Here is an 11397-nt window from a genome sequence, read left to right as displayed (position 1 = left end):
CTAACCAACTGGTAGTAACAGAAGATAAAACTACTGGTGGTATGATATAAACAATCACTAGAGACTGTAGTCCTTGATCTTTATTAGGGTCGATCATCATCAGTGGCTAACCCATCACATGTAATATTAGCTTGTCACGTTCGCAAGTGTACGGAAATGTCACATGTAATGCTCCATAGGATTTACATCAAGTTTTCCAGAAAGTTGTCCTGGTGCTCTAGAAGATGAGGAAGCTAGCTGGGCAATTTGGCTATCCTGAATCTTTTGATGCTTTTCATAATTATCCATTCTCTGAGTAAGCTTCAATAGATCCTGTTTCATTTCATTTTGATTGGAGATAATTTCTTTAAGCATCTTTTCAATTTTTGATGTAGGAAAGCCTTGAAAAGATTGTTGCTGAAAATTTTGATGCCCAGATTGAAAATTTGGTCATGCCTCCATAGATGGTCCTTGATCCTGATTATTTCTGTAAGAGAAATTTGGATGATTTTTCCATCCAAGGTTGTAAGTATTTGAGTATGAGTTGTTCTGTCTTTGATTAAAACCCATGATTGCATCGCATTGCTCCAATTGATTAATTTGTGCAGTGATAGCTCCCAATGGACATGAGTCATTTGAATGTTCTGAACTTCCACATACTTCACAAGATATAGCAATGGCATTTACCATATTTGAACTAGCCCCCATATTCTCAAATTTTTTGTAAGAGCATCAAGTTTTGCAGCCAATAAAGTCACCGCATCAACATCAAACTTTCCTGATGCTTTTGTTATTAGGTTTGTTGAAGGATGACCACCACTTCTTTCATTTGCCCATTGATGATGATTTTGTGCTACACTCTCTATGATTTCCTCAGCTTCATCTAAATTTTTATTCATGAGTGCCCCTCCAGCAGCTGAATCAAGGGACACTTTGGTATGATAATTAATACCATTATAGAAAGTATGCAACACTAACCATCTTTCCAAACCGTGGTGAGGGCATTGTCTGAGCATACTATTGTATCTATCCCAAGCTTCAAATAGAGATTCTGAGTCAGCTTGTTTGAAACTTGCAATCAAATTTCTCATATGAGCAGTTTTACTTGGGGGATAGAATTTATCAAGGAATTGTTGCTCACATTGTTCCCAAGTGGTGATACTGTTGGGAGCCAAAGAATTCAACCATTACTTGGCCCTATCTCTCAAAGAAAACCCAAATAATAATAACCGCACTGTCTTTGAAGGAACACCATTCATTTTCATTGTCCCACATATTTCATAAAAGACCTCTAAGTGTTGATTAGGGTCTTCATGTGGTCCTCCACCAAATTGATTTTGCTACACCATGGAAATAATTGCAGGTTTGATCTCAAAATTATTTGCCACCACTGAGGGTCTTGAAATACTAGATCGAAAACCCTTAGCATAAGGTGTTGCATAATCCTTTAGTGGTCTATTAGCCATGTTCAAATGCTCTTGTTCTTCAATTTGTCTCAGCAGAATTCTTCTTCTATGAAATGTTCTATCAATTTCAGGGTCAAGAGGAAAAAATTCTCCTGCAAAGTTAGATCTTCGCATACACAAGAACAAGATTGCAAAAGAAACTAAATCAAACAAAGAAATTAAAAACATAGAAAGGTGAGATTGGAATGTTAGAAAACTAAAAAAATGCAGAATTAAAATTACTACAAAAGAATTTCCAAGAAGTTAGAAAGTATACAGGAAAATGAAAACAGAAAACTAGAGATTAGAAAACTAAAAAAATGCAGAATTAAAATTACCACAAGGACTGTAATTAGCACTAGAAATATCTCAAAACGAATTAGCTAAACAACTAATCAATTGGTTTCAAATGCTAGGATGAAAAACAAATTTAAAATGAAAGATTAACAAACAAGAGTTTGGGGTTTGAGTTATGATAAAGGGAGGTTCTAGGAGTTTTGGTTTCTTTGTAAGATCTCTTGAATGTATATGGTTTACAAATTCTTATTTCTCAATTGTCTAATATTTGTAGAAGGTTGCCAGTTCTCTCTTGCAATAGATAACCGACTTAGGACTGAAACATGTACCTAATGTGATCAATTAGATATGAACCTACGTTGTCCTTACACAGGATTGCACCTATTACTATGCTTCCCTCGGATATCAACATAGAAGTTCATAACTTCTTAACCCATAAAGATATACGGATTGAATCATAAAATCTATCCTACCCTCTTGAATATTCTCATTTCCCCTTCAAGGTTATCCCTCAAACGTCCTTACACGGGCATACACCTGTCACGTGGATCCCTCGGAAAATCGAGTGAGTGTTAATCTCTACAAAGTCTATAAGATATCCAAACAATCAATCAAGAATGAGAATTAAGCCATAATCACAATTAATCATTCAAGATCCAATCGATACAAACTAGGCAACATCATTGAAGCAAAGAAATGGCAAACCCACAAGAGTTTACATCAATTTATCTCATAAATACTCCCTCCATCCTAGAACACAAAGATCTACTCCATAAAACGAAGAAAGAAAACCAAAGATAGGAAGATTACAAGCATTTCTTCAATCCCAATCCAAGAAGAGGAGAGAAAGAAAACTTATCTACAATATAGCTCCATCTTCGGATCCCATCCTCGCTCCCGGAGTTGAATTCGCCAAGATCTCCCTTTAGATCGCCCAAAAATCCTCCCAAGAATGGGAGGAATCCACCAAATCTTGCTTTCTCCCAAATGGGAGAAGATCCCCTTTCAAATCTTCAAAGAGGCTTTAAATAGAGGGGGCTTTTGGGCGCCACACGACCCCGAGGCATGGTCGTGTGAGGTTCACACGGCCAGAGCCTTTCCCCTCTCTGCCATCCATACACGACCGTGTGGTGTACACGACCGTGGACAACTCCCATCAAGACCTCCATGCACAGCCGTGTAGATCCACACGGCCTGGACTGCCCCAGCTTCTGGAAACCTGGCACGGCCGTGTGGTGCACACGACTAGAACACTTTTAAGCGTTGGGAACCTTGCACGACCGTGTGATGCACGCGGCCAGGGCCTTCTTGGTCTCTGGAAACCTTACACGGTCATGTAGATCCACACGACCATGTAAGGATTAAACTCTGATTTGCTACAAAACTTGGCACGGTCGTGTGAGGTTCACACGGCCAGGCCAAGTTCCTTGTCTGTTTCTCCTGGTTGACCACACGGCCAGAGCACTCCACCCAGGCAGGGTCGTGTGTGGCACACGGCAGGCCAAGTTCCTTGTCTGTTTCTCCTGGTTGACCACACGGCCAGAGCACTCCACCCAGGCAGGGTCGTGTGTGGCACACGGCCAAGTGCTTTCTCCAATGCTTAGCTCATAAGTTTGTCCAAGAATGTAGAATCTTCACCAAATTCGACTCCTGTGTACAAAAAAATGCACAAAAAGCATATCTCCGAACAAAAAGAGTAAATATGCTAAAAGAAAAGCTGGAAGTATAAAAATGCATAGATCAAGCAAGCTCAAAGTATGTAAATGTGTGTCAAAACATGCATAAAAGTATATAAAATCTACGCACATCACACCCCCAGACTTAAACCTTTGCTTGTCCTCAAGCAAATTGCTGCAATCTAAATTCATATGTTCTACAACGCATTCATAAACCCTAATGTACTTTCCTAACTCTATCAAAGAGTTCCAATAACAAGCATAATCATGGAAACAAATCAAGTATGGCTCAAGCTTAAATATCCTGTGCACAGTGTAAAAGTAACTCAGAAACCCTTCAAGTTTCAATCTATGTCCTAGTCAAGTCGTCATCAAATTTGAATTCCTAATGTTTCCAGTGAGAGACAAGTAACCAGTGATAGGCACTTAGTTGTCACTCACTTGGTTCATATTTCTCAACCAACCCAAGGTCTCAAAGGCGTGCTCAATCTCAAGAGAAGCTAAGCAGTCATTTCCCCAGTAACCTAACTCGGTCTCAAAGGGGTGACTTGCTAGATTCCACTCACGACAACTGTTTTTTATATCCCTTATTTTTTTTTCATTGCTTTTCTTTTTCATTTTTTTTCAAGTATTTGCATTGGGCAAATCTTATTTCACAAGTGTACTTTTAGCACAAATGTTGGGATATTTTGATTTTTCCAAATGAGCTTTCATGAGTTGAGCCTCATCCAGTAACTAAAATGAAGTTTGAAAAATCACCATGGAAACCAAGTACTAAGCAAACAAGATGAATCGTGACTATTTCAATGATATCAACCATTCAAGCATTAAGTCAAAGTGTAGTGAAAGTAAGATTCTTAAGGTCAAGCCAAGACTAAAACTCATCTCCATATGATTCTTAGCTTGTTTCATGCTACCCAAGATAGAGAAAAGAAGTACATAAAGCTTACTACTAGCATCATTTACAACATCATGAATCTAGATAATGAACGTGCTAACATTTTATCTTGAAGACAAGAAAGCATAAAAGTGAATATTGATGTTCTCAAGATGTTTGCCAAAATTATTTCAAAAGATAATCAAATGACTATCAAAACAAACACTCAAGCAAGACAATCAAAATAGAATGCAAAACAAAAACTACATATGCAGAAAATAAGAAAACAATAAAAAAACTGAAACAAAAAGAAATCAGGTTTGACACCCCCCCAGACTCAAACTTTTCATCGTCCCGAGGAAATCAATATGGTGGAGGTGGAGGTAGATCAAGAAATTCAGGCAGAATAAAAGGGAAATAATCCATAAACCACCTTACTTCATTTCTAACAAACATATGATACTCGAAAAGTTTGTCGACATCATCTTGGAAAAACCTCATATACCCCCGAAAATCTTCATTAAACTCAAAATGGGTCCTATAGGAATTCATAAATTGAGAAATCTTTTCACACAATTCCCTCTCACTCCTAAAACAATCTTGTAACTTTTTAAATTGTTCCTCTTCCATGTGTTCCTTACTTGTAAGGAATTCATTAGTCGAGTCTAGATCATTATGAATATTATTCAAAACAGAGTGAAGTTCTTGGAAAATAAAACTATGGACATCTTGACTAGCCTTGGGAACATTCCTTGGAGTAAAAGATGACAATGTTCTAGATTGTTGCCTAGCTAATTTCAAACACCAATTTTCTTTATCATGGATGGTAGTAAGATCATGATTTGGCAATTTCAAAGGAAAACCATTTTTAATAATTATACTGAATCCATGTTCTTTACACTTAATCATTTTAATTGCTAAACATGAATCTAAATCCAATCCACAAGAATTTTCAACCATTTCCAATTCACTTAAATCATACCCTAATACTAAAGCCAATTGAGTAAGTAATCCTCCTAGAACAATAGGTGTAGTAGAATCTGATTTTCCTAATTTCACCAAATGCTTAAGAAAGAAGTAACCAGAATTAATTGGTACATTTTCAACCATTGCCCATAAGCAATACAAATCCATAAGTCTTACTGATCCCTCTTTATCTTCTCTTCCAAATATGGTATTCTTCATGACTAAATAAGCATATTTAAAAATCGGGTTAATAATGTGAAGAGCTCTGGAATTATGAGGGTTAAAATGTGATTGTTCAGAAATGTGTTGCCAAAAACGTGAATTTCCAAACTGAGGTAAAATTGTACACAAATCATTCTGAGGCAACTCATAACAAGTGTTAAAATCACTTAATGTCCATGCATAATCATCATTAAACAGCTGAAAACTAAGTTTACCCCCACCTTGAACATTATCAACTACTATAAAACTTGAAAATTCAAAAACAATTCTAGGGTAGGTAGGGTATTTCATATTCATCAAACCATTCCAACCTATTCTTTCAAATAATCAATTCAAATCATCCCTAAACCCTAGAGTTTCCAAAGTTACTTCATCAATAAACTTAGTGCTCACAAGAGGACGTTTACATAAAGAAGTATATCTAAGTTGTTGCTCTTCACTAGAGAAAATGATATCAAAGTTATTAGAGATACCTTTAAAACAAGAGTTCCTCCCTTTTATTGCAACCATCTTCTCTTTTCCTTTTCCCGTGGATGAAGTCTCCTTAATCACATTTGCCATGAAGAAACGATTCAATCTTCTCAGGAAGAATGAGAAAGAAAAGTTAGAAGAAGTAGTTTGAAACCTTAGAAATAGAAAAATGAGAAAAGAGGATAAAGAAGAGGATGTGCGGCGGTACACGGCCGTGTACCGCCCACACCCTTTGCCCTAACCCTTTTAGAGGGTATAGACTGGGCCGTGTTTCATTACACGGCCTTATTCACGCCCCATCACACGGTCGTGTCTAAGACACGGCCATACCCATCTTCTTTTCTGGAATTCTTCACACGACCATGTCTGGGACACGGCCACAACTTCCTTCTTCTCGGCTTTCCTCACACGGCCGTGTCTGGAACATGGCCGAAGAACTCTCCTTCTCTGGATTCTTCACACGGCCGTGTCTAGAACACGGCCATGCTCCCTTCCTTCTCTGCAGACTCCACACGGCCGTGTCTGGTAGACACGGCCTGATCCTTTTCCTTCACTGCTTCATTTGCTTGGCTGTGTACAGCACACGGTCATGCCCTGTTTTATTCCATTTGATGTTTATTCTCCTAATCCACTTCTCCAATACTTCCATGCCCATGAAGAAGTCATAGCCAGCTCATGGAAGTAGATTTTAACCTGAAAACAAAACTAAAACATAGTGAAAACAAAATAAAGATGAAAATACAAAATTCAACTAACTAAAAGAACCCTTGGGTTGCCTCCCAAGAAGCGCTTGTTTAGGGTCTTTAGCTCGACCAATCCAACTTATTCTTCTCTTTTCCTTGCCCTTGGAGGGCAGACATATTTTTCATTTTTGTTGGGAGGTCTCCTCCCAACATCCTCCACCAAATTGTTCTTTTCATTAGGTGGCCTTCCATGAGGATGGAAATTCCATTCCTCAAGTTTGTAAATGCTTGCCCTGCTACAAGCATTTAAAAGATAAGAAACATGGTTAGAGACATTAGAAATCATACTCCAACCGTTCCTTACCAATTACCAATGATAACTTATGATTTTTAACATCAATAATTGCTCCAGCTGTAGCAAGGAATGGTCTTCCTAATATGATAGGAATTTTAGGGTCCTCTTCCATGTTCAACATAAAAAAATCTGTGGGAATAATACTCCCACCAACTTCTACTGGCACATCTTTAATAATACCCATAGGGTACCTGCAGGAATGATCAGCAAGTTGTAGTGTCATAGTAGTAAGTTTAATATTTTTGAGACCTAACTTATTACAAATTGAATAGGGAATGAGGCTAACACTTGCCCCCAAATCACAAAAAGCTTTTTCAATGAATTCTATTCCTATATTGCAAGGAATATAAAAACTCCCTGGATCCTTCAATTTCGGGGAAGTGTTCTTCACCAAAAGAGCACTACATTCCTCAGTTAGTGCAATGGTCTCTACATCTCCTCTCTTTCTTTTATTTGACATGATATCCTTCAGGAATTTGGCAAACTTTGGCATTTGAAGAATAGCATCTATAAGAGGAACTTCAACGCATATCTCTTTAACCTTCTCCAAAAATTTTCCAAATTCTTCATCCTTTTTAAGCATATTGAGTCTTTGGAGAAAAGGGATAACTTTGCTCTGATGGTTCAGTGGAAGAGTCTCTTCAACCTCAATGGTATTCTCCTCATTATCAAAAATCTGACTAGGTGTAGGAGGAGAGAGCTCTTCTTTATTTTGCATCCCTTTTTGAGCAGTCACTTGGGAAATTTCCCAAGGTCCGTCCGCTCCTAAGCTCAATTATGTTGCAATGCTCCATAGGATTTACATCCGGTTTTCCAGGAAGTTGTCCTGGTGCTCTAGAAGATGAGGAAGCTAGCTGGGCAATTTGGCTATCCTGAATCTTTTGATGCTTTTCATAATTATCCATTCTCTGAGTAAGCTTCAATAGATCCTGCTTCATTTCATTTTGATTGGAGATAATTTCTTCAAGCATCTTTTCAATTTTTGATGTAGGAAAGCCTTGAAAAGATTGTTGCTGAAAATTTTGTTGCCCAGATTGAAAATTTGGTCTTGCCCCCATAGATGGTCCTTGATCCTGATTATTTCTGTAAGAGAAATTTGGATGATTTTTCCATCCAGGGTTGTAAGTATTTGAGTATGGGTTGTTCTGTCTTTGATTGAAACCCATGATTGCATCGCATTGCTCCAATTGATTAATTTATGCAGTGATAGCTCCCAATGGACATGAGTCATTTGAATGTTCTGAACTCCTACATACTTCACAAGATATAGCAATGGCATTTACCATATTTGAACTAGTCCCCATATTCTCAAATTTTTTTGTAAGAGCATCAAGTTTTGCAGCCAATAAAGTCACCGCATCAACATCAAATTTTCCTGATGCTTTTGTTATTGGGTTTGTTGAAGGATGACCACCACTTCTTTCATTTGCCCATTGATGATGATTTTGTGCTACACTCTCTATGATTTCCTCAGCTTCATCCAAATTTTTATTCATGAGTGTCCCTCCAGCAGCTGAATCAAGGGACACTTTGGTATGATAATTAATACCATTATAGAAAGTATGCAACACTAACCATCTTTCCAAACCGTGGTGAGGGCATTGTCTGAGCATACTATTGTATCTATCCCAAGCTTCAAATAGAGATTCTGAGTCAGCTTGTTTGAAACTTGCAATCAAATTCCTCATATGAGCAGTTTTACTTGGGGGATAGAATTTATCAAGGAATTGTTGCTCACATTGTTCCCAAGTGGTGATACTGTTGGGAGCCAAAGAATTCAACCATTGCTTGGCCCTATCTCTCAAAGAAAACCCAAATAATAATAACCGCACTGCCTCTGAAGGAACACCATTCATTTTCATTGTCCCACATATTTCATAAAAGACCTCTAAGTGTTGATTAGGGTCTTCATGTGGTCCTCCACCAAATTGATTTTGCTGCACCATGGAAATAATTGCAGGTTTGATCTCAAAATTATTTGCCACCACTGAGGGTCTTGAAATACTAGATCGAAAACCCCTAGCATAAGGTGCTGCATAATCCTTTAGTGGTCTATTAGCCATGTTCAAATGCTCTTGTTCTTCAATTTGTCTCTGTAGAATTCTTCTTCTATGAAATGTTCTATCAATTTCAGGGTCAAGAGGAAAAAATTCTCCTGCAAAGTTAGATCTTCGCATACACAAGAACAAGATTGCAAAAGAAACTAAATCAAACAAAGAAATTAAAAACAGAGAAAGGTGAGATTGGAATGTTAGAAAACTAAAAAAATGCAGAATTAAAATTACTACAAAAGAATTTCCAAGAAGTTAGAAAGTAAACAGGAAAATGAAAATAGAAAACTAGAGATTAGTTACAAATATGCAAATGAAAAGAAGTAGAAATGTTATGTTTAGTCTAACTCAATTGATAATCTCCAATGTTATAGCGCAGTCCCTGGCAACAGCGCCAAAAACTTGTCACGTTCCGCAAGTGTACGGAAATGTCGCAAGTAATATAAAAGATTATTGTAATCACAGAGACTGGAATAAGCACTAGAAATATCTCAAAGTGAATTAGCTAAACAACTAATCAATTGGTTTCAAATGCTAGGATGAAAAACAAATCTAAAATGAAAGATTAACAAACAAGAGTTTGGGGTTTGAGTTATGATAAAGGGAGGTTCTAGGAGTTTTGGTTTCTTTGTAAGATCTCTTGAATGTATATGGTTTACCAATTCTTATTTCTCAATTGTCTAATATTTGTAGAAGGTTGCCGGTTCTCTCTTGCAATAGATAACTGGCTTAGGACTGAAACATGTACCTAAATGTGATCAATTAGATATGAACCTACGTTGTCCTTACACAGGATTGCACCTATTACTATGCTTCCCTCGGATATCAACATAGAAGTTCATAGTTTCTTAACCCATAAAGATGCACGGATTGAATCATAAAATCTATCCTACCCTCTTGAATATTCTCATTTCCCCTTCAAGGTTATCCCTCAAACGTCCTTACACGGGCTTGCACCTGTCACGTGGATCCCTCAGAAAATCGAGTGAGAGTTAATCTCTACAAAGTCTATAAGATATCCAAACAATCAATCAAGAATGAGAATTAAGCCATAATCACAATTAATCATTCAAGATCCAATCGATACAAACTAGGCAACATCATTGAAGCAAAGAAATGGCAAATCCACAAGAGTTTACATCAATTTATCTCACAAATACTCCCTCCATCCTAGAACACAAAGATCTACTCCATAAAACGAAGAAAGAAAACCAAAGATAGGAAGATTTCAAACATTTCTTCAATCCCAATCCAAGAAGAGGAGAGAAAGAAAACTTATTTACAATATAGCTCCATCTTCGGATCCAATCCTCGCTCCCGGAGTCGAATTCGCCAAGATCTCCCTTTAGATCGCCCAAAAATCCTCCCAAGAATTGGAGGAATCCACCAAATCTTGCTTTCTCCCAAAGGGGAGAAGATCCCCTTTCAAATCTTCAAATAGGCTTTAAATAGAGGGGGCTTTCGGGCGCCACACGGCCCCGAGACATGGCCGTGTGAGGTTCACACGGCCAGAGCCTTTCCCCTCTCTGTCATCCATACACGGCCATGTGGTGTACACGGCCGTGGACAACTCCCATCAAGACCTCCAAGCACGGCCGTGTAGATCCACACGGCCTGGACTGCCCCGGCTTCTGGAAACCTGGCACGGCCATGTCGGTCACACGGCCTGAACACTTTTAAGCACTGGGAACCCAGCACGCCCGTGTGATGCACACGACTAGGGCCTTCTTGGTCTCTGGAAACCTTACACGGCCATGTAGATCCACACGGCCATATAAGGATTGAACTCTGATTTGCTTCAAAACTTGGCATGGCCGTGTGAGGTTCACACGGCCAGGCCAAGTTCCTTGTCTGTTTCTCCTGGTTGACCACACGGCCAGAACACTCCACCCAGGCAGGGCCGTGAGTGGCACACGACCAAGTGCTTTCTCCAATGCTTAGCTCATAAGTTTGTCCAAGAATGTAGAATCTTCACCAAATTCGACTCCTGTGTACAAAAAATGCACAAAAAGCAGATATCCGAACAAAAAGAGTAAATATGCTAAAAGAAAAAGCTGGAAGTATAAAATTGCATAGATCAAGCAAGCTCAAAGTATGTAAATGTGCGTCAAAACATGCATAAAAGTATATATAAAATCAACGCACATCAGAGCTACAACAACCAGACAAGTACTAAATAAAAAGTGTTAATACATGTCATAACTATCATAGTCAATAATGCATACTAACAAAATGGTAGGATAACAATATACCAACATACCTCCTATAGCTTGGAGATGTCCTGCCGCTGTCAGGTCCTAAAACCCGAAAAGTCACATCGAAAAAACTAAAACACGAAATCCGAAATACGGGATATTAGACTCATAAACATTGCT

At 38.3% G+C, this 11397-nt stretch overlaps 2 non-coding genes across 2 annotated transcripts; both read left to right on the top strand.

Moving 5' to 3' along the window:
- The first annotated feature begins 966 nt into the window (after positions 1–966).
- On the top strand, positions 967–1072 carry LOC121988184. The gene has a single exon (XR_006113923.1). It is a non-coding gene; the product is annotated as a small nucleolar RNA R71 (small nucleolar RNA).
- Positions 1073–8555: 7483 nt separating this feature from the next.
- LOC121988212 lies at positions 8556–8661 on the top strand. The gene has a single exon (XR_006113947.1). It is a non-coding gene; the product is annotated as a small nucleolar RNA R71 (small nucleolar RNA).
- Positions 8662–11397: the final 2736 nt, after the last annotated feature.

This window comes from Zingiber officinale, chromosome 5B, assembly GCF_018446385.1.
Source record: "Zingiber officinale cultivar Zhangliang chromosome 5B, Zo_v1.1, whole genome shotgun sequence".
In the NCBI taxonomy this organism is placed as follows: Eukaryota; Viridiplantae; Streptophyta; class Magnoliopsida; order Zingiberales; family Zingiberaceae; genus Zingiber; species Zingiber officinale.
Note: the sequence above shows the minus strand (reverse complement) of the source record. Positions and strands in the feature narration are given on the sequence as shown.